Here is a 24,702-nt window from a genome sequence, read left to right as displayed (position 1 = left end):
TCACATCCAGTGAAGTTCCGCCTCTGGTGGATGAAGTGGCCAGTCACCGTGACATGCGGATAGGGACTGCTCCTCCAATCAGAATTAATGCATCCAAACGGAGTAAAGCTGCTGAACTCGACAGTTATCGCAGATCTGCTACTGCCAGTCGTGAGGAAATCTTGTAAATCCGAGACCTCTCCCAGAGAATGGAAGATGGGGATGATCGTTAAAGTTTTAAAGATGGGCACCCGCTTTGAATGTGACAATTGAAGGGGTATCTGCGAGGCCGATAATAGCGTAACTAATCCTGGAGCGCATCAAAAAAGCTCTCGAAAGCTTGATTGAGAAAGAGCAGGCTGATCTCCCTTCCGGATCCTCCTGCATTGATCCTACGAATATTTTTAAACAGTGCCCGCAGTTTATATCTTCGCGCTTTCGAAAAAGCTTTCGACAACGTAAATAGGTAATGTATCTGTCACAGTAGGGGCGCTCCGGTGAAACTAATAACTATTATCGACACATGATTGCGCAAAATGTCGCGTACTGCATCGAGGTAAAATCTCGAAGGATTTGGAGATCCAAAGTCAGGGTTGCATCCTGTCGTCGAGATTATTTCTTCTTGTTATCGGTGACGTTCATCGTGTTACCTTATCCGGAAGACGTGAAGGAAATAATGACATCTTTCCTCAAACATCTGTTTGCTCTCTCACCGGGCCATGGACTTTGGCCAAATGTCTCTGGATTTGGGAAAAGAGGCAAATAAAGTTCAACTGAGGATTAATACCAACAAAACCGACGCATTAGCAGCACTAAATCCACTTTTCTTGGTTTATCTAAAATCTGGAATTGCAATTATCTTAACTTCAAGATCTGTTCTGTGCTAGTGTTTTTTCTGTGTTGCTATTTGGGAGTAGCATATGGAAAGTGAACACCCTTGTTGCTCAGAAACTCCAAGCTTTCGTTAACGCGTGTCTGTGTCGTATCATCGGAGTACGCTGGCTTGGCACTATTTCAAATGAAGAACTTTATCCGCACAAAGACTCGCACTGGCACGCATTGTGATCGAAAGGCGGAAGTGACAGTGGATAGATCACACATTAAGGAGGGGCAGTAATTGTATTGCTGGTTACGCTATGGATTATAACCCACTTCTCAAGATGACCGCTGAGCGGGTTGTCCCAAGAGCACCCTCTTTCGGAATTATGTAGGTGCTTTCGGAGTTAGCAAGCACAATATCTAGCGATGAATTTTGGTCCCTTGCTATTTGAGATTTTCTATCTGATGGCTTGCGTGTCTCTGTGTTGCATTTTCACAGAAATGGTTGGCCCTACTGGTATGAACTTTGGTAAACATAAACAATCCTAGGTTTGCAATGAATAGCATGAAGAAACTAACATCTAACTGGCCCCTCGACATGTTGTTCGAGTTGTCGAGGGATAGCTTCTGAGGCTGATTTTTACCTCCTGCAACAAATGCTGAGGGGTCACTATTGACAAGGTAATGAACAAGATCCACAATATTTTCTAAATTGACTTTTGTCCTTGACTGAAGTGTGTATCCTTCATCTTTTAGCGCTTGTCGTCGTTCCGTCTATTTTGGGTGCTATTTGTATACTTGAACTCTTTTTAGTGTTTCCTCCAGGAATTGTATTTAAAGCCTATGTAGGATGATTGACCCTCGTAAGTGAGAAGTTTCATTATTTGTTACTCAGCGGAACGTGCTCGTTTTTTGCAGACATTACCGATACTGCGAGAAAATGTTTTTGGTTTTTTTTATTCAACTTTGCCAATGCCACAAAAATCACATATCAGTTTCCGTCATTCATTTGCTCATGGGGCGTTTTAGGGCGAAATATTTGATACATCTTCGTGGAATAATAATAATAAAAAGCCCAATTAGCTTAATTTGTAGAGTGTGTAGTGTATTCTTTGGAGAATATAGCGATTTATTCTTAGCATATCTTCAAAACCAGATACAAACTCCCTGACATTCAATCCCTCGGTTTTATGCAAACGAAACTAATTATAACCTCCTGGTTTGTTTCTTACTTGACATATGTACATGCGGATGATAGATTTATTCTTCTTCGTTGAGAAAGTTTCAAAGATAAAGCCCCAACAAAAACATTCACCAAACTTCCTGCTTGAATCTTCAAGCAAAGTACAATTAGCGGTGTAGTAAAGAAGAGGAGAGTTTTTATGGTCTCATCGGGGATGAGAAGATATCTAAAAATGCTAAACGAAAATACACCATAGAGAATTATTTTACCAAACCATTAAAGCCAAAATCTTTTGTTCTCCTTGCGAAGTTCAATTACGTTTCAAAATTTATTGTTGTACCTCCAAACTTCCTTTCTCTTCTACATTAATTGCCCTGAAAAGATTGTAAATTTTGATAAAAAGTATTATTACATTACAGGTTGCACTAAACTAAGCCAGGAGAGACTACATGCATTTCGACTAGCAACGAAAAAATCCGCGGTCCAGTTCAGTTCGACCCAGTTGAACAGGTGATAAAGTTAACAACCGGTGAACACCCAGGTGAGTGCCTACCTGGATGAAAAGCATAAAAATACACTGTGATTACTATACAATCCATACATTCGGAGCCTCTTGAATCGTTGAGATTTCCGGTAATAATAATTGTAATCCGAAATGAAATTTACATGCTGGCCTGAGACGAAGATTGACACCTACAAATCGAAATACTCGGCTGCCGTGGCTGTTTTAGATAAACAAAAACGTGTTTCGCTCGATATCTTTTATCTTTCTCAGGTTGGGCGAGGTTGATAAGTTGCAGGTACACTTGAGTAATGACAATTTAATAGAATGATTGTTGGGGAAATCCGTAATTGTATTGAGTACTTATGATGACATGGAAGATAGGCCGAGTTTTTTTTATGGGAATTTTTTACATTAGAAGGTTTCAACTTGCTCCATGTAGAATTAAAGAATTCGTGCTCGGATAGTAGTTTATGAATTTTTCAGAATTCTACATGAAGAACTTGAAGGTAATATCCCCAGATAAATAACCTTCTTAATTATTTTATCTTTTGCCTTTAAGGTTTCACAAAATAAAATGATAATTGGTTTGGAATCTGTCTATCTATGGTATTTGTTCACCAGTCCCACAAGGCTCTTTCGTTATTAAGTGTGACCTTTGGGATCAAAGTTAATAAGATGCTTTGTAAATTTGAATGAATACGATTTGGTCTACTCGCTTTCGTAGACAAAAATATTCACGTGGCCTTTGTTGTTTTATTGATAGATGCCAAGTGTAGGGAAGTCAATATTCACTAGGAGTTTACTCTTGATACTGCTAACTCTGTAGTTACGATGGTGTAGCTAATAACGAGGTAGTCCACGGGAGTTTTAACTATTTCCTTGGCATGTCTACGGAGCTTACTTGAAAGGATCTAAAAATTTTGTCATTTTTTGAATGTGTTTAGTGAGGATTGTAGGAGGAGGATTGTTGGTTTCGCAAGAGAACTGCCCTTGGTCTACGATTGTTTGTGAGATCCTTTGAAGCTTATGCTTATTTGCAAACGTAAAAGTTAGCCAGATTAACTTTCGGTATGCGTACTGAAAGCAGGGCTAGCCAAGTTGGAAAACTCCTCTTTCTGATATATGGGTCATTGATTCGGTTTAACAAAATTTGTGGTATTGGATCAGTAAAGGAGGCTAGGATCTTCTACAATTAAGAATTCTTAAGAACAAGAGTTTGTGTCTTGATATTAAACTTGTTGGAAGCAACCATACCGAGAAAATTGGGGTTTTATTATCAATTGGATCAGGGCTTTGAAATGTGTTAGAACACTTCATTCAAGACAGTAATGGTACACTACAGTACACGGTAGGAGCATTGTGGTCAGAATTACGCGCGCCCGTGGTTATTACCCTGATTTGACTCAGATGCGCGAAGAACGACGCGTCAGCTCCATCCCAGCTCGAATGGTTTGTTGAGGGTTGTCCAATGGCGGTGAAAGGAACGCTGGAAGAAGGAGCATCTTAAAAACGCCGGCGCGATGTGTTTGGTGGGAGATTTTGGTTTTCCCGGCAAGAAGCTGAACTGTTTGTTGACCCCAGCTTGCAACGGATGCGCATCAAATTAGCGCCCTGCTCAGTGCTAATAAGTAGTGGTTTAGCAAAACGGCAAATCCCGTCCTCGCAAAAAACGTGGCCAACCGTTTCGCCTTCCTGGTTTGCCGTGGTAAAAGCCTTCGGCCACCGCGAGAATCAGTCCACACATGTAAGACAATATCGGTTTTCCTTGGGATAAGGTAAGATGATTATGGCTATGTGTAAACGCTCAAAACGGGCCGACGGTGATGTGAAGTGCTCTGGCGTTGATAATACGTGCCCATTGTCCTACAATCGGCTTTCATATTAGGCCAGAAGGATCGCTCCGCAGTGTTCTTGACGGTACAAGCTACTCCGGCATGTGGAAGTCCGTACAATGAATGCAGCTTTTGGGAATATTGGTGTGAAGAAAAGATCATCCCTTCCGGTGGAAGTGTCGTAATTAACTCATCCAACTTGACTCATTCTGTTGCACTTTGGAGTTAGTGCCTGCCCTGCCGAGGGCTTCATAGTCGATTGGAATCTTCACAGTTTGGACCAATGCAAATGCGTCGGCAAAGGTGTTATCTCTACGATATCTTCCGTGAAATGGCCTATGCAATCCATATACTCTTGCGTTTTCGTTCGAATGTGAATATGAGTGGTTTGCGGTTGCAGAAAGCGAAGCTCAACTTCGCTGTTGGATACACGGTGGTTGCGTGAGATGGGTAAAATGAACTATGAAGGGTGCTTTGTGATAGGAAATGCCTTGTGTCTTGCAATATTCAGATTTTCTCACAAAAGTAAGGTAAAAGAACTATGATATAAAACGTGAGAGTAGACACATAGTCCTAAAGCTTGATTCTTTTAAGAAGCTGATCAGATGCACAATCTGGAGTTGGTTTCCTTCTTTTACAAAAACTCTTAGGGAGTTGAAAGACTCTTTCCAAATTAATTTGTTGCTCGCCATATTGTGCCTCCTACACTCAGGAACTCCAGACACCCCGGTTTTGCGCCGAGGTCCACAATATCCCTAAAAGCTGTCTGGCGTCCTGACCTACGCCATCGCTCCATCTTAGGCAGGGTCTGCCTCGTCTTCTTTTTTTACCATCGATATTGCCCTTATAGGCTTTCCCGGCTGGATCATCCTCATCCATACGGATTAAGTAACCCGCCCACCGCAACCTGTTGAGCCGGATTTTATCTACAAAGAGACGGCCGTGGTATCGCTCATAGATTTTGTCATTGTGTAGGCTATGGAATCGTCCATCCTCATATAGGGGGCCAAAAATTCTTCGAAGGATTCTTCTCTCGAACGCGGCCAAGAATTCATAATTGTTCTTGCTAAGAACCCAAGTCTCCAAGGACTACATGATGATTGTCAAGATCAGTGTCTTGTACAGCAAGAGCTTTGACCCTATGGTGAGCGAAACAGTTTTTGTAGGCTGTTGGCTGCCAACAACCGTGCGCGGATTTAGTCGTCATAGCTGTTATCGGTTGTGATTTTCGACACTAGATAGGACAAATTTTGAACTGTCTCAAAGTGCTAGTCTCCAATCTTCATTGTTTTCGTTTGACCAGTGTAATTCGATGTTTTTGGTTCTTTTGGTTTTGACGTTGACGTTGCCACCATATATTTCCTCTTGCCTTCATTAATGTGCAGTACAAGATCTTGCTCCGCTTGCTCGATCTTGATGAAGGTAGACGGTACATCTCGGGTTGTTTTTCCCATGATGTTGGTATCATCAGCTTAGGCCAGTAGTTGGGTGGACTTGAAGATGATCATACCGCTTGCATTTACCTCAGCATCACGGATCATTTTCTCGAGGGCGAGGTTAAAGAGGACACATAATAGGGAATTCCCTTGTCGTAGACCGTTGTTGATGTGGAATGGTCTCCAGAGGGATCAGGGTCAGCCTAGTTAGTCTTATCAATTTCGTCGGGATACCGAATTCTCTCATGGCCCTGTACAGTTTTACCCTGGCTATGCTATCATAGGCGGCTTTAAAGTTGATGAATAAATGGCGGAACTGATTTCTATATTCCAACAGTTTTTCATCGCTTGCCGCAGAGAGAAAATCTGACCTGTTGCTGATTTGCCCGGAGTGAAGCCTCTTTGGCATGGGCCAATGATGTTCTGGGCGTATGGGACTATCCGACCTAGGAAGATAATGGAAAATATCTTATAGATGGTACTCTACTACAATATGCCCATTCTGCCGGAAATCCGATTTCCCTCTTTGTTTCGGTAGGATTAGCATCGAGGTGTATAAGGCTTCATTCTGCTGATTTGTTGGTAAAACTTGCGCGGCTGGTGCGATTGCTTCCTGTACTTTTCTAGTTCACAGACTTGTTGGTTATCCCAGGCTTCCTTTTCCGTCTTTGAAGTCCCTTCTCCGATCGACGGAATTCGTTATAAGTCTCTGCGCGTGCCCGAGTTCTTATATGCGGTACGCGGCATTCTTCCTTCGTTGCTAGCTTCAAACCAGCCCTTCCGACTTCTCTTGTGGTTGGGGCCAAGTATCTTTGTGGCCGTATCAATGATAACGTTCTTCAGGTGGTTGTGAAGATCATTTGTTGATGCTTCGTCTCCAGGATCTCTGTTCACTGCGGTTGTTGCGGCATCCATTTCCCCCTCATAAGTGTTGCGGAGGGCTGTGTTGTGTATGGCTTCGGTATTGACTCTCACCTAATTGTCAGAGGGGATTGTAGGTGGTGTCGTAATTCGAGTTCGGAGTATCATGCCAACGAGATAATGATCCGAGTCTATATTGGCCCCCCTATATATTCTGACATTCATCAAGGCTGTGAGGTGGCGGCGTTCAACCAGCGCGTGGTCAATTTGGTTGAAAGTGGGCCTGTGTGGAGAAGCCACGTATGTTTGCGGACCGCCTCCCTGCTAACTGAATAATGCGCAGTCCGTTTTCACTCGTACCCCTATGTAAGATATGGGAGCCGACGTGTCGCCTGAATACGGGTATGATTTTGATATCATACTTGGGACACGCTTCGAGTTTGGGCTCAACTGCCTCGTAGAAGGTATCCTTCTCCGACTCTATAATTTCCTCTGTAGGGGCGTGAATGTTAATGAGGCTTATATTTTTAAATTTGCCCCGTAAAGGCAGAGTGCATAGCCTTTCGCTTATATTTTCAAAGTCATTAACAGCAGGTTTCATGTTTTGGCTGACTAAGAAACCTACTCCGAGCACATTGTTTACTGGATGGCCCTTATAATATATGGTGTAGCGGCTCTTCTCCAGGAAACTGGTCCCTCTCCATTGCATCTCTTGCAATGCTGTTCTTGGACAGGGTATCAGTTAGCTGCTCAGCAGGATTCAGTCTGTACATGCAGCGCTAAATGTGTAAATCGTTAATTCGTTGCCGTTGCCGGGTTCGTCGTTGTAAAATTCATCCTGCCCGAGGTTTCTTCCGTGGCTTCGTAACATCGGTTTTCCGTGTAGGGTTGTCAGCCCTACCTAACCCCCAACCTGGAGTACCAGTTGATACATTTTTGTCCCGTTTTTAGGCGCGGGAGACTCGCCTTCATCCTTCTCCGTCTGCAGTTTTTCATAATACGTGGAGGTGGAGATAGGGTTTGGTAGTAGAGCTTTTGGTGCTGGTTCAGATTTTATGCTCCGTCGTGGGTACCAATCCACGCTTCGCCCTGGGACCTATGCTACCCTTTGAAGTGCCCCATCTTGTTCAACATTATTTCACTTTTATTTGAGCCTCACACTTTCACTATTTCCTTGAATTTAAATTTGCTATTGCGTCAATTACTTCCCAGACAATGGGATGTCTGATGTCTTGCTCCTCCCGAAGAGTGCAGGTTTTTTGGTAGTCTGTGATTATTGCTCTCTTCTTTTTGATCTTTCCTTTGCCATTTTCGTGGCTACCTTCCTCCCATTCAGTTCAGCAAAGAGGACCGTCATTGCTAGCAACCTGTAGCCAGCTATGACTCCAGGGGGGTCAGAGACTACCGCACAGCTGGACGTCCTGCCGATGTTGCCGCATCAGTTCTATATAGGTTCCCATTCCTTCCCTGCCCTGACCCACTCTAGACCAGCAGGTTCCCTACTCTTCTTTTCTCCTCTTAGAGCTTGTCGTTATTAAAGGCTTGCTGGAAATTCTTATAAGTTTTCGATAATCCATTGTTAGCCATGGGATTGCCTATGATCAAACTATAGGAGAAGGGAGCAGATCTATCCCACAAACTAATAATACGGCAGCTGTCAAATTTGCACATGTGCCTTTTGAGGTTCAGAGTTAACTAAAAATCATATGGATTTAATACTATCAGCGCCATCTGTGTGTTAGCCTACGAACTTTTCAGCGCACCTGGTATATTTGGTATGTTTGTTCGATGTCGAATTTGGGAGTTTAACTCCTTTTGCGTGATCAACACTTCCAATACCATATTTTTCTATGTATTACCCTCATAAGGCTTGCGTTATATTTTGCTTTCAGAAAAGCTGTATCGATTATGTTAGAGGCATACGTAGATGATCGATTTGATTGAATTGATGCACATACCATCTTGCGGCTTCAATGATGCGGGAATAAAGTTGAGTTTGCAACTAAGTTCGTGGCAAGTAGCGAAGCCAATCATTCCTCGCTGGCATTAGATGAGATGCCCCTCCCCCCCTGAAATTACTCTATGAATTGTTCCTTCCTAACCTTGGCGTTAAAAACACGGATAAATATTTTTTTCGTCTTTAAAAAACAAGTTACCAACTTTTTTCCTTTAAATTATATGCCAGTATGCCAGGAATATATCAGGTTGTCCACAAAGTTTTCGCACAAATATTAATGTGACAATTAAAAAGCAATTAGCAGACAAACCAAAACAGCAGGTACAACATGTGATATCCCAATGGAAAGGTCAGAGTCCTAACTATAAAATGCATGGTAAATTATCCTTGAAGGATCAGTGTTGTGAAGGATATTCAAGGATAAACATGGAATTCGACAAAGTACATTTTCGTCATTGCATTTTGTACGAGTTTCAAATGGGGACGAAGGTGCCGAAGGCGATTGAAAATTTGTCGAAGGTATTCGGTGAAGGAAAGGTAAAGCGCAGGACAGTTTACGATTGGTTCGAAAAATTCTACAGCGGAGACCTGACACTTGAAGATGAACCTCGCTCAGGAAGACCCTATACGATTGACGACGATATCCTGCGCAACAAACTGGAAGCGAATCCTTTTCTTTCGACACGTGTGCTTGCAGAGGATCTCGGTGTATCAAAATCAGGAGTAGCAGTAGCCATTACGCGTCTTGGATATGTTTTGAAGAGCACAAAGTGGGTACCGCACGAACTGACTGAGCGAAATCTGGCCGATAGAGTGAGAATTTGCTCCGCTAACCTTTTACGGAACGAAAACGACCCTTTTTTGAATCGATTGGTAACTGGCGATGAGAAATGGATTGTGTACGAAAACGTAGCGAAGAAACGAGCCTACACTCATCGAGATCAACCGGGTCCATCGGTAGCAAAGCCGTCTATTCATCAGCAGAAGCGAATGCTCAGTATATGGTGGGACGTTCGTGGCCCCATACACTACGAGCTTTTGGGACCAAACGAGACCATTACCGCCGATAAGTACTGCGAGCAGCTCGACAGATTAAACATCCAGCTACGTTCGAAACGACCAGCATTGGTCAACAGGCGAAATATTGTCTTTCATCATGATAACGCCCGGCCGCATACATCTTTAACTACTCAGCGAAAATTGAGTGAGCTTGGCTGGGAAGTTTTGAGTCATCCTGCGTATAGTCCCGACCTTGCTCCTTCTGATTACCATTTGTTCAGGTCCCTCCAACATTTTCTGGATGGTAAAAAAATGACTTCTGAAGCTGACCTCCAAAGTGCACTTCGCACGTACTTTGAGGGGAAGGGGGAAGAGTTTTATAGAGGGGGGATTTTGAAGTTGCCCGATAGATGGAGGGAAGTCGTATCTAATGGAGGCAATTATATATTAGATTAAATAATTAAAGGTTTTTATAAACTTATCTGCTGAATTCTGTCTTTGATTTGTGCGAAAACTTTGTGGACAACCTGATAGAAAGCTTTTAATTTATTCACTAAAGAATTTACCTTATGAGAGCGATTGATGTTAAGTATCCTTGAAAAATTACAAAATAGGTCAATACCATTCGTATGCAACATTTCAAAAAGCTTTTCATACTTATCCCAATCGTCATATTTCGTTTTTCGTTCTCATGAACGGATTATCATTCAACTTACAAGCCACACTCATCCCTTACCATTTAATTAAAATATTTAAGTTCAGTTGAAATAACATCAAATAAAAGTCAAGTTTCAAACTAACTTTGAATGTGAATTTTCTGCTGAATTATTTCCATGATTTCAGGAAAATGCTTTATCTCCAGATCAGAGTTACCTGAATGAATGTTGCATTAATTCAGATATTGGGTACGTTGAATATTACAGTAAAAAAATGAGGGCATTTCAGGATTATGAATATGCTTCCAGGATGCTTCAAGTGGATTTCACTGAAATGAAATTATGTCTAAAAATATACGCCCAAAAGAACTAATTTGATTGATTCAATTCCGAGGAGTAGCTATTCAATTAAGACATTAACTTTGCAGCGCAGATAAATTTATCTGATATTACGAAGCCAACCCAGCTCATGTTATATATAGTTATATGGATATTTATATTTCTTAATCAGTCCCTTTCATTTCTATGTTTCGTGTCAGTCTATTTAGTGCTAATTGAGCCAGACATGTACAGCTGGGCTTTAGTCCTTGTAACTTTTGTTGTTCATACGTCTGACACTCATATGTGAAATAATGAAACTGGAACATTAAAATATTTCACGATGGAAGGAGTTTGAAGATTTACTTGCATTTATATTTTAGCAAGGATTCCTTTGAAATGTTGCATTATCGATTTAGCATAGAGAGTGTTAGGGGCTTGCAATGAGTACTTGCTCAGGAGGATCGAATTGAAGGCAAATGGAATGCAGCATTAAAACTGTCATTAAAGAATTTATGCAAGATTGATATATGGAACCTGTATCAGTTTATTCTTTCACCTACTCTGATCTGCTTATGAAACTGTAACCGTATAAGTTTTCTGAGATTTTCCCAAGTATTATATAAAAGACAATCTTATTAAAATCAATTGACTGTTTGCTTTTAAGATTTTCTGTCTATTTGTCACATCCAATTTATTTAGAAAAGTGTAAACTTAGACAGACATTAGTAACAAAGAAGAAATGCCTGGGCATAAAAGTTGACTCCAAACTAAATTTTTCGGCTTAAAGGAAATAAAGTTCCATCCAGATCGAGGAAAATTGCTAACATACTATACAAGCTGATGGCCTATTCAGGGCAAACGCAAGCCTCTAATGGCAAAAAAAATTTGGTACTGCAATATGACATCGAAATATAGAGTAATTTACTTCGAGCGTAAAGTCGACGGAGAACAGTATTGTCTGGGTAACCTAGGCTCATCGAGCAGCCTCAGCATATTGCGAAGTATCTGAAACGACAGCGGAACTAGCCGCTCAACAGAGAATACAGATTTGGGATGCCAAAAAATAGGAGCTCCAAGAATTGAGGCGACTGGAGCGGGAGACGAAACCTTTTTTCGGTGTGAGAAAATGGTTCGAAGGAGATTTTTGGCGACATGTTATTCGGACGTTTTCTCAAATTTTTTTCATTGCCAAAAAGTATCCCATATTATATTTTTGGAGCATCATATCAAAATTTGTTGAGGATGTTCTTCGTCCAAAAAATGTGACGTGATGCCGCATCAAGAGGAGCCATTTAATTCATGTTGGTAGCCGTCAACAGGTACATGGTTGAGAAAAAAGAACTTTTTAGAAGCTAGAAAGTAAGCGACCGAGTCAACGAGCATAGTGGGCAAACCAAGAGCAAACCAGCAGCTCTGAGGTGCGTATATTCATTTGCCTGTTGATTATTGGAAAGGAACGCGTTAAACATTTCGAAATTGAAGCGTTTGTGTTTGAATTTAAAGAATTTAATGAAACAAAGAAGACTTTCGTTTTGATAAAGGGAAAATGGCTAAATATAACCACACTAGGATGAAAAAACTATGTAGGTTCGTAAACAGGTTCTGAGGAGGTCGATTTTTGATGTTGAAGGAGTTCAGATAGGAGTTGGGAGAAACAAAACACAGAAGAGCTATTCCAAAACAGCTGTAGAGTATTTTGGGGCCAAATTTTATCACTGACCGGTAATACCCTAAAAATGAAGCTGGATTTCAGTACTTGAAGTTGGGATTCTTAATTAAGAAAAACAAACAACTAGCTCGAATTACGACACCACCTACAATCCCCTTTGACAATCAGGTGAGAGTAAATACCGAAGTATTCAGAACACAGCCCTCCGCATCACCTATAAGGGTGAAATGGATGCCGCAATAACCGCAGTCAACAGAGATTCTGCAGATAAAGCATCAAAAAATGATCTTCATAATCATCTGAAGAACGTTATCATAAATATGGCCACAAACATACTTGGCCCCAGCCGCGGAAAGAGTCGGAACGGCTGGTTTGACGATGAATGTAAGCTAGCTGCCGAACGGAAGAATGCTGCATACCGAGTAATGTTACATTCTCAAAGAACGCGGGCACGGGCAGAGACCTATCACGAACTCCGGCAAGCGAAGAAGCTACTTCGCTGAAGGAAAAAGGAAGCCTGGGAGAACCAACAAGTCTGTGAACTAGAAAAGTACAGAGAGCAACCACACCAGGCGCGGAAGTTTTACCAACAATTCGGCGCCTTATATACCTCGATGCTCATCCTTTCGAGACAAAGAGGGAAATCTGATTTCCGACAGAATGGGCATATTGAAGCGATGGGTTGAGTACTTTGATGAACTACTGAACAACCAGAACATCGGCGAGTTGGGGGTCCCGCCAACTGAAGACGACGGACAAATACTGCCACCACCAACTATAGAAGAAACAGTCCATGCAATTCATCGGCTTAAAAATCATAAGTCGAATTGGTTAAATATGAAGGCGACCAATTACACCAAGTAGTTCATCAACTTGTGTTAAAGGTGTCTGATGACTTGCAAAGACGCATTATTTGTCTCATAAATAAAAAGGGAGATGTCACGCAGTGCAGCAAATATAGAGGTATCACGTTGCTGAGTAATATCTATAAGATATTCTCCGCTATCTTGCTAGGATGGATAGCTCCATACGCTCAGAACATCAGTGGCTCATACGAAAGAGGCTTCACTCCAGGCAAATCAGTAGCAGATCAGATTTTATCTCCGCGGCAAGCGACGGAAAACCTGTTGGAATATGGACATCAGTTGCATCATCTTTTCGTCGGTTTTAGAGCCGCCTATGATAGCATAGCGAGGGTAAAACTGTACACGGCCAAGAGAGAATTCAGTATTCCAACGTAATTAATAAGACTAACTAGGCTGACCCTGACCAATATGGGAGGCCAGATAAAAGCAGCAGGATCACTCTCAAGACCATTCAACATCAACAAATGTCTAAGGCTGTCTAGGGGGATGCCCTATCATGCGTCCTTTTCAATCTGGCCCTGGAGAAAGTGATTCGCGATGCCGATGTAAATTTGAGAGGCACCATCCTCTTCAAGTCCACCCAACTACTGGCCTATGCTGACGATGTCGACATCATTGGAAGAACAACCCAAGATGTACAGTCTATCTTTATCGAGATCGAGCAGGTGGGGCGAGATCTTGGGCTGCACATTAATGAAGGCAAAAAAAAGTACATGGTGGCAACGTCAGCGCCAAAATCAAAAGAACGAACAACATCGAATCGCACTAGTCAAACGAAAACAATGAAGATAGGAGGCTATAACTTTGAGATCGTTGAAAATTTCTCCTATCTAAGGTCGCAAATCACATCCGATAACAGCTATGACGATGAAATCCGCACACGGTTGTTGGCAGCGAACAGAGCGTATTTCAGCTTACAAAAACTGTTCCACTCGAAATGTCTCACCATTGGGTCAAAGCTCTTACTGTAAAAGACTATGATTTTGCCAGTCCTCATGTATTCCTCAGAGACCTGGGTTCTTAGCAAAAAAACTGCAAACTCTTGGTCGCGTTCGAGAGAAGAATCCTCCGAAGAATTTTTGGCCCCCTACATGAGGATGGACGATTCCGTAGCCTACACAATGACGAAATCTATGAGCGATTCCATGACCGTCAGGTTGTGGATAAAATTCGGCTCAACAGGTTGCGGTGGGCGGTTTACTTAATTCGTTTGGATGAGGATGATCCAGCCCGGAAAGTCTATAAGGCCAATATCTATGGTAGAAAAAGAAGACGAGGCAGACCCTGCCTGAGATGGATCGATGGTGTAGTTCAGGACGCCAGACAGCTTTTAGGGATATCGAATTGTTGGACCTCGGCGCAAAATCGGGATGTCTGGAGTTCCTTATTAAGAAAGGCCTAGATCGGATACCGGTTGTTGCGCCGTTGATGATGATGTGCAACAATGTAATTCACTACATGCGTGGGAGTTCACAGTTCCAAACTTTCTACCAAACAGACAATGAACCGATTTTAATATGGACCTAGACCGGATACCGGTTGTTGCGCCTTTGATGATGATGAATTAAGGAAAATGAAACAAATTAAGATGGACTGGAAAACACAAGAAGTATCATAGAAAAAAATCCTTATGCCCTCTTGGTGAGATAGAAGAAGAACATGAGAAGCAGCGGAAGTTACATTTTGATTAAATCAATCCATCCATTCATGAAGGTAGCGAATTTCTCGAACTAAGCCATGATTGTCCTAACCATTTTTGGTAGCAAGTTGAATCGTCTTAGTATTTCTTCAACTTTATCTTCTTTTCCAAGGTTAAGAATACAATATCTGGCAAAACATAAAATAGATCATCGGTAAAAGTGGCAAACAAGTATTTCGTTTCCTTTCTATTTGATCAACATTCACACAATCGGCAGGGGTATAATTGGAAAAAGCGTCTGAATGACCCCTTGGTTGTCCATCGAATTTCTTTCAGTTCTGATGGAATCTTTTAGGAAGGATCTGCTCCATTCTACAAATTTACAAAGATGCGTTACTGGAGACATTTTGTAGCAGAGGTTGAACAGAACTCATAACTGTGTTTCTTGTGGATCCGGGATATCTTTGACCGAAGAGAGACTACAGAGGCCAACCAACACTATATATATAAACAAGTCGAAACCCGGAAGCTCGTCACTTCTGGTGTGGAAGGATTTGTATATTTCTTCAGGAAGAGTTATTATCAATGCTCTATATAATAGCCCAAATCACTGCATTTTTATTACCCAATGATAAACTTAAGGGAGGGGGGGGGGGAAGATCCAGTTACTTTCTTATAAACATAGTAACATAGCATTATTAACTTTATTTGAACAGATATCAGCATGGAGGGTATTTTGATGCAAAACTAATTCCGGCTTCGGAAGTACCGATCGAGATCTATTATTTTCTACCCCACATGACTATTAGGTGAGCAAAAATGTGCACTCTCATTTTGCATTAAACTCAACGTAGAACGATGTTACTCACATGCCTGGGCGTTCTATTCTTCCTACCAAATTTTGTGCCAATCGATACAGCGTATAACAGACAGACAGACGGAAAGATGGATAGACACACCAAAGTTTAAAAATTGCTGAATAGTAACCGTGTAAGTCTGCCTACACCTGAAGAAACGGAAGTGTTAGCCAGTTCAGATGTGCGAGCGGAGTTCTCGACACTTGATTCTCAATGCCATTTTAAAACAAGTTGAAAACCTTCGGGTATGAAGGATTTTTTGAAGTTTATCTCATTTGTATATAGCTTGTAACGGTCATGTCAGATTGTTCATTTTAGTGTAATACTGACATTCAATTTGCAAAAAAAAAGAGACAACTTCGTCGTATTATAACTTTTTAGTAATGGTAGCATCCTCATCAAACTTGGTAGCGCTATGCTCCATATAATAGCAAAAGGCACCATATAGTCTTAGCTTCGTTACTTTTTTCAAATTGTTGGTTCGTGAAAGAAGTGACCAATTTCCAGTCCTCACACTCTCCACTTTTGCATCAAGTGCGAGAACTTATACCAGCTTTGGAAAGTATTAATCAAGACCCTCACAAGACTATATTCGGTGAAAATGAAAAATGAAAAAAAAATTTTACACCCATCTTTCGCATGTATGGAGACCCCCTTCTTAAACTCAACGTAAAACGATGTTACTCATGCATGCGAGAGCATTCTCAGTTTCCACCTTCTTACTTTATTTCGAATCAGTAGGATCAAACGTTTCTGAAAAAATGCTTGTCATAGACAGATAGACAAACTGGACGGGCAGACAGACAATCAGCTGATTTGAATAAGGCTTTCTCTTACATAAAGCCTTAAAAACCACCCCATCATACACATTACCTGTCATAGGTGAAAACAAAAATTTTGTAGGTATAATTACAACTGAATGGTTTGCGAAGTGGACTCCCACTGGCGCTGTGGTGTTGAGTGAATAAATCGACCTGATAATTGTCCATTGTAATCTTTACCGACCTTTGCTTTAACGCATAAAATGAATGAATGATGAAGGGGGGTTTGCAATCAATTACCAAAAATATTACTATTATTAGTAAGACAGACGACAGACAAAGAGATCGATTTTCATAAGATTTTGTTCTACACAAAACCTTAAAAACAGTGACGACTCCGCCACACACATGGAGCCGTAAAATTCCAGACCTGAGTGCTGCGTTCGAGTGGGAAGATCCACGACGGATCGCATTCTCATTCGATGTTTTTACTGCCACAGATGTATAATGAGGCACGGGCTTTGAGATTCCTGCCCTGCCTTGACATCCTCAGGCCATTATTTTAGAGATGTTGATCGGAGGGAGACTCTGCTGTCCAAATTCCTGCGACGTGCTGAAATCGCACCTTTCGGGGAAGAATTAATTAAGCACATTGAATGTATTTGCTATCCCTTCACTACTGGAATATTGTCGCCAACAGACACCTGGAAAACGTGCAGCAGGGGATACGGATGTCCAAATTTCGAATTCTTTATCCAAATTCTGCCGTGGAACGTATGGATCTGCCTCGTGACATCGGGGAGTAGGGGCGTGGTTGATGTAGTGGCACAGCATCACCACCAAGTCGACTTGCGCTTATTTTAAGGAACAGGTAAGTTCCTTGCATGCAGTTGTCTGTAAGGCTGGCGCTACTTAACTTTAAGGATCGATCTTTCAATCTTTTGCGTGGGTCGAAGCCGGACCAAGTGCGTATCGATTTAGGCGTGCCACTTAGGATGGCGTGGTTGCCACTCGAACTGTAAAAAGCTCAGAAGGAGAGAGCAAATGGAGAATGACCAGTGCAGAATGTGTGGTTCGGCGCTAGAAACGTTGGACCAACTTATTTCTGGCTGCACTTTTATGGCAATGGTGCAATGCTGTATGTAAAGTGATCCACCATAACCCTACATGCAAACGTGGGCTGATCACGGAAACATGTCTATTTTACCGATATGAGCCGCAGGCACTACTCGATAGTTCTGTATTGGGATCGGCAAGTCCTAAGGTGGTTGTAGTTCCCATAATATTGTCAGCTACAGGTATTGTACCCACATTCCTCCCTTGATGTCCTGGGACTCTCACATAGTCTTCCTCAAACCATGCAAAAATACACCGTTGTGCATATGTGCAGGGAGTTTTCGATGGATTTTCTTACTAACCTATCACCAGCCACCACCAACAGAGCCGTTTTACTTTCAAGTAAGTAAGATCGACTGTGCATAAATGGTTGACACTTAATGCTAGTATCAGGTAAAATCCGGCATCCGGCGAGATTGTGATAACTCGGATAATTAGTATTATTAACTTTGAATAAATCTCAGTTTGGAGGCATCGTATTGTGGCAACCTCGTTTTTTCAGATTTTTCGGTTGAGTAGGTTCTGAGAATGGGCCCGTGGAAAAAATGGCCACTATTCAGCCCCCGCCCTCCCGCTTGTGTTCTAAATGTCAAAACTAAGATCAGTTTTGAAAAGAATTAATTAAGACCCTCCACTTTAGAGCTCTAAGGGTTAGGTTCATAAGGACAAATTCTATAAAATGTAATTGTGCCACCCTTCGCGCTCCATTTAACAGGTTTATATCCTCTTTCTTAAGAAGTGAGAATCACGTTCGCCCGCTCACTTTTGGAACCCTTTACTTAGTTTGTGTTTTTTTTTCCGCTACGTACTTAATATTTTTCATTAAGGAGGGTACTTGGGATTGCTTGGAATTTTTATTGGAATAACAGATAGTTTGAAGACCTGGAGATTTCATGCGACCAGCATACAAGACATAAAATAAGGTAAAAGGATCGCAGGGAAGTAACAGAAAATCGAAGATGACTTCTGTCTGAGCAGTCAACAGCAGGTTGCGATACCAACAAAAATTGGTCCAGAAATTCCGTAGCCTCGTCCTGAAATGTTCTCTTTTTAATTTGTCTGTTATGAATGCGGAACATTTCAACAATGTTGTGTCAAATTTTTAGAGCTATTGGGGTAAAACTAACCGAGATATGGAATTTTAAACATTTGAAGATCTGAGTCGCTCCGCCCGATCTGTTGAACTTTAAGGGGGTGATCCCGTGTGAAGGCCGTTTTTCGCCTTTTTTGGGAATTTTTTGTGAAGAACTGCATATAGATACAAATACGAATTTTTTACCATATATTTAATCATATCCTGAGTATGCGCAATAATTTTTTCAGTCCGATAGCATAGTTCATTATTGAAAAACAGAGCAATTTATACACCAGTCTCCAAAAAAGGTGTTTTTTGCTAGAGCGCGGTGCACACTCTAAAAAGAAAAAGTAAACGGCATTTTACCGTGCGGACTTAACCAAAGTTCGCAAACCAGGATTATTAAAAAACTTTGAAAGGTAAATTTTTGGCGCCTTGTTAAACATTTTTTTGTAAATTTTGGTGTTATTTCACGCCTTCTGTAATGAATAAAAAAACGCCCAATGAATCCCAATTATCCTAGTTTGCGGACATCAGAAATATGTTCTAAATAAGTTGTGAAAATTTCAAATAATAAACATTGCAGGCTGTGGCGGCAGCAGATTTTCAACATACACTTTCGAGAAAAACGCATTTAAAAATTAGAGCCTTACTATTCATCAAAAAAATTGAACTAATCATTAATCTGCTATACCTAGTCAATAAATCTCCGGTTTTTAAAAAAGAAAAAATGTGAAGCTTTGGTTTCAATTAAGTCATTCGAACGTCGTTCGAAGCAGTAAATTCGCACTTCATTACGTCGGTCGACATAAACCTGACATACGGCACTTAACCTGTTTTACACTGTGATTTCGACTGCGAATGTCGAAAAATCATTTTGCCCAGATATTCTACACTATATCTAGATACAATTGATACTAAAAACCCATTCCTCGGATCCTACACACGGGATGACCCCTTAAAGCGATTTTCCCACAATTCACGTTTTCAAAATCGGTGACGGTTGCAGTTTAAAATCTATTGCACTGATTCTTTTGAAATTTGGTATAGATTTTCCTTGTATAATTCACGAGGTAAGACTGTCGAGTTTTTTTTTAAGTTTGCTGTTATTTTTTATTTTACAGTAGCAAATATGCGGATTTTTGATATTAATATTAATATTTTTCGCTGAATATTTGCGCCGTACTCCCCCTTAAAGTAATTGTAGTTTATACACAAAATTTCATGCACTGTTTGAAGGAAGAAATGTTGCAATTATTAAATGCACTCTATTGTCAGATTGTCACTGGGCAAGGCGAATAAAAAATGGCACATGTCATCAAGCCGCGGACACAACAATGTACAGTGGTTAACGTTGATTAAAATTGGCTTAATTGTCGCTTTGTAATTTACGATTTTCTGAGTTGAGCCAATGTCTACTGTGCAGATCAATCCTTTGGACTAAATTTATTTAAAACTTCTATTGGGATCCCTTGCTATGCCTAATTTATCTTTTTACTATTTTCCGTAGGCAAAACATATTTCCAAATGAATTCTTTATGTATAGAAGCCTTCAGCCTTGTTCCCACTAAATCTCCTAACCGCAAATATGGAGATATTCCTTTTAATTCCTTCCGCTCTTGTTAATATTTTTTCATTAGGCTTTTCGAGTGAGACTCATTTTACATTTTTTTTTAAATCAGGTATTTCTCGCCCTAGAGCTCAGAAAGGTGCGAATCCCTATTCTCGTCCTGAATTCAGCACTTATCTTCGAAGGGCGGCGGAGATTCGTCAGGTAAATTTCTTTCTGCCTTAGGACTGTTTGATTTCTGTTTTTAATAGCTATAGATTTGAGATTATTTTACTTTGCCTTACATTAATTAAAGATATACTCGTATTAACAAATATGTGTGGCTGGTACAGAATAAATTGGTAGTCGTGTTCTTGTTGCTTCTCTCTCCCAATTCAATTAGTACCAAAAAAAAAAAATTTATCTTCCCAACTTACAGTAATCTTAGAGCGAAAATCTATTATGAATAAATTGTCCTAAATCGCCACACTTATAAATTCTGCCACCTGAACTTCCGAATGATAAATTACCTTCACGGTCTTTCCTAAATAAGTTAAAGTAGCAGAAACTTGCTACGACATCAGCCCTCGTTTGTTCTTCAGTATCTTTTCTAAAATAATATCAAGGTCTGCGACAACGAAGGCGGCTTTAAAGACTTTCCGAGTCACTTTCTTTTAGGTTCATATTATCTGATTTATTTCAAATTGCAATGCCCAACAGAAATATAAAAATAGTCTTTCATGAGAATTGCGATGACAACGCACTGCCATTCAAGTGTTGGCCAGGAGATGCTAACATAAGTGTGAAAGGAAAACTCAAGTGTCACACTTGTCTGCTCTCGGCAAGTGTCCCGTCTAATAAGGTGCTTTGGGGAGGAATGGAAGGGTGAAGCCATTAGTTTCTGCATAATTTAAAAAAGTCAAGATTCTCCTTTAGAATTCTCACTAAAACAGCAAAGTCACTGTCTAAAAATTAAAATTTATTTCTTTGAACTTTGACATTCCCACAATATAAACGAGTCTCTGGTATGCGTCACCTACCACACCTCTAACTGTCCTGAAGCCTCTCTAGATTATGGCAAAAGTCACAAGTCCAATTCTAGATGATCTTTGAAACACCTAGCTCTAAATTGTTTTTGATTTATTGCCTGAATATCGTGCCACGAGTGTTTGTATGATCTACGTACTCAGATAGTCCAAAGTGGTACACTCGAAATTGGGCAAAGTGGTCAAGTCGGCTTTTAGAGTATTTAATGGCCGCCGGCTACATGTTTCACCTGTTGTAAATCACTTAGTCGGCGTCTATGTAGATTTGAATTAGAATTTCTTAGTAAAGTCAAGCGTGACGATGTTAGTATCTAGTTAGATACTTATATCTTAAATAAACACTTGTTTGTTCTCTGTGTTCATTAACTTATAAGAAATAAGATTTAGTGTGACTTGGTCGTATCTTGCTAAGTCGATTGCTTCTAGTCTTGCAAATGGTAATGCAAAAATGCTGTTCAGTTGGAGGAATGCAATTTTGTTTTCGAGGGGGAATTAATCAAATACATTGTTGATTGTTTTGTCTTTATTAGTTGAATGTTTCAAGTATGCACATAAAATGTTATCTGTGCGATGGAGAATTCCATTTCATGCATTTGAAAAGCTGTTATGCGAACCATTATAGGTATTTGGATTTCCTGGAAAAAATATATTTTGTTTTACTATTTCACAAAATTTTATCTATCGATCGCATCTAATTTCAGCTCTTAGTTCTGCCTCCGAGATTACTTGGACTGAGGGATAATTCGTATTCCAGGTCTACATAAAGCTAAATAGTTGGTGTAGTTCACCTCATATTGGTTGAACGAACCGCTGACATTAGATCATCCATCCAAAATGAATTGACAACTGGTGTCCTTAAAGTCTGGTACGGAGCCAAAACGACCGTAGAGATCGGAGGTGAACCCTGATGACGTGATGGAATGAGTAGTCATTGGGAGCGCAACATAATGTGCTCGATGGAAGATAGGATGTGATTACATGTTATTTTTAGGACACAGAATAATTATTTTACGTTCAGTTTACCAGCGGTTTTGATTCTGTTTATTATATAACGAAAAACAGTTGATGGTTGCGATTACCCTGTTTTTAAGGTTTTGTTTGCAAAACAAAACCTTATTAAAATCGGTTCAATGTCTATCCGTCTGTTCGTCTGTCTGTTTTTTTTCGGCGTTGCAAGGTGGAACGGTTCAAAACCTACTGCTGGCTCCTGTCACGCGGTTATGTGAGACTTCTACTCACTAAAACCACCTCCTTCTCATTCCACTCTCCCCACGGAACTTCTATAAAGTATTGCGTCGCGGGGCTGGATCAGCTTTTAACTGCGGCTCATTATGGTTCTCTCCTTTCCTTGTTTTCGTCGTAGTTCTTCCTGCCTAAGCTATTGGTGAATAGCTTGCAGTTCCCTTACAACATGGTTCCAGGCATCCGTTGAATCCAGCATGAACTCCACAATGTTTTCGAGTGTTAACCGCCTGTCTGCGACCGCTTCCATTCTTGTTCGGTGCGCGGTGAATCTGGGGCAATCAAATATGACATGCTCCGCATTCTCAGCCACGTTTCCACATCTTAGGCAACATGGTGACTCGTCGTGACCAAATAGATATAAATTCGCACGATAACCTCCATGTCCACTTAAGAATTGTGTTAACTCGTAGCTTAATTCCCCATGGTTTGGTTCAAACCATCTCTGAATATCCGGAATGATGCGGTATGTCCAACGACTAGTTTTTGACTCGTCCCATCGCTTTTGCCACCCTTCGATAGATTCCCACCGTGCTAGTTGCCGTCGAAATGCGCTAGACTCCCCAGCTGCATACGTTTTGTTGTAGAGTCGCCGGCCTTCATTCGTCAAGATGTCTATGGGGAGCATCCCTGCTAGTACATATACTGCTTCTACTGATGTTGTCGGATACGCACTGCATATCCGGAGTGCACTTAGCCGATACGCTATTCCCAATTTTCGGCAGTTCACTTTGTTATTCAGTACAGTTGCCCAAACTAGAGCTGCGTAGAGTAGCACGGAGCCTTCCCTAGAAAACAGAAGACGTCGACTTTGTCTTGGCCCACCAATGTTCGGTAGTATCCTGGAGATCGTTGCAGTGATGGAAGACGCTTTAGTTGCTGCGTAGTCAATGTATCTTTTGTTGTCTTCTGTCAATAATTACTCCGAAGTATTTGAGCGATGGTTGGGAGTAAATTGTTTTTTCGCCAACTTTGATTTTCACAATTGTGTTCTTTCCTCTTGCTAATGAGAACTACTTCTGTTTAATGTTCAGCAAGTGAAAGGAATTTCTCAACTAGGAGTTGATCTCCCATATCGCTTCATTTGCATAGATCTTCTGCTTTGCAACCACTATTATTCCGATATCATAGGCGAAGCCAATAGTTGTCACGTTGTCCGGTAGGCGTAGCATCAACACTCCATCATACATAACTAACCACAGCAAACAACCCAGGACAGAACCCTGTGGCACTCCGCAAGTTCTCGGGAATATTTTTAGCCCATTGTTCGAGTCGCAGTAAAGTCTTCTCCCAAGGAGAAACTCAACTACAATGCGTACAATGTGCTTCGGGGCCTGTATGTTGTCGAGTGCCTCGATGATTTTTTTTTCCATTTTTGAACGCATTTTTTACGTCGAGGGTTATTACTGCGCAGCATTTTCCTCCTTCTATTGCAGCCTGAGCCAAGCCAGTGCGCATGCTGATTGCGTCGACAGTTGATTTCGCCTTAGGGAATCCGAATTGTTTGTCGGAAAGGCCTCCTTCCTTTTCCGCAACAGCGAGCAGCCTGTTATATATTACTCGTTCCGTCTGTCTGTCTGTCTGTCACACGCACTTTTCTCAGAAACGGCTATACCGATTGACACGAAATTTGGTGAGAAGGTGGGAACTGTGAATGCTTGTTGGTGGAAGCATTTGTCCATAGTTTTCAGTTGGTGGAGCTCGCCGATATTCTGATTCTTTAGCATTCCATAAAAATGCTTAACACATCGCTCGGTATGTCCGTATAGCTGGAAATCAGATTTCCCTCTTTGTCCCGGCAGGATGAACATCAAGATATATATGACTTCATCCTGCTAACTTGCTGGTAAAACTTCCGCGCCTGGTGCGGTTGTTCCCTGTACTTCTCGAGCTTGCTCTCCTGCACAATAGGCATTTGTGGTTCCTATTGCATTTCCTGGCAATATGGGCTTTGCCCCCACACCTTCTGCATCGATCGAATCGATCAATGCCGCTGGTGCATGCCTTCACAAAGTGCCCAAACATGAAGCTCCGGACGAATTCGCATGTTTTTCTTTTCCTTTCGTTTTTTTGTTGGTAACTTTATTCCATTGATTCTTTTCGTTCGTCTTGGGCTTCACAGCGCTGGCCGATGTTCCAACATTCGCTGTATACTTTCCCCCTTCAGAATTATTAGTGCTGGTTTTCAGAATTGTTGGTCCGCCTTTTTTTCTCTTAGGCACCTGCTAATTATTTAAAGGATCACTCGTAGTCGTTTATTTCGCCACAATTCGATGGTAGTACGGTTATGCCTCACTTGGGTCGCCTGTGATACTGTTGGGACGGTAGGATTCG

General features: G+C 41.2%; 1 protein-coding gene across 7 annotated transcripts in view; it reads left to right on the top strand.

The window, feature by feature from the left end:
- Window positions 1-24,702, top strand: part of LOC119659248 (extracellular sulfatase SULF-1 homolog) — a 334,413-nt gene that overhangs the window by 39,352 nt on the left and 270,359 nt on the right. For 6 of the 7 annotated variants that reach the window (XM_038067232.1, XM_038067230.1, XM_038067231.1 and 3 more), the window contains one exon: window positions 2,401-2,522. The exons of the other annotated variant lie outside the window; for it this stretch is intronic. The gene's annotated coding sequence lies outside the window, so the exon portion shown is untranslated. The remainder of the gene's footprint in view (window positions 1-2,400; window positions 2,523-24,702) is intronic. 7 annotated transcript variants of the gene reach the window in all.

This window comes from Hermetia illucens, chromosome 6, assembly GCF_905115235.1.
Source record: "Hermetia illucens chromosome 6, iHerIll2.2.curated.20191125, whole genome shotgun sequence".
In the NCBI taxonomy this organism is placed as follows: domain Eukaryota; kingdom Metazoa; phylum Arthropoda; class Insecta; order Diptera; family Stratiomyidae; genus Hermetia; species Hermetia illucens.
Note: the sequence above shows the minus strand (reverse complement) of the source record. Positions and strands in the feature narration are given on the sequence as shown.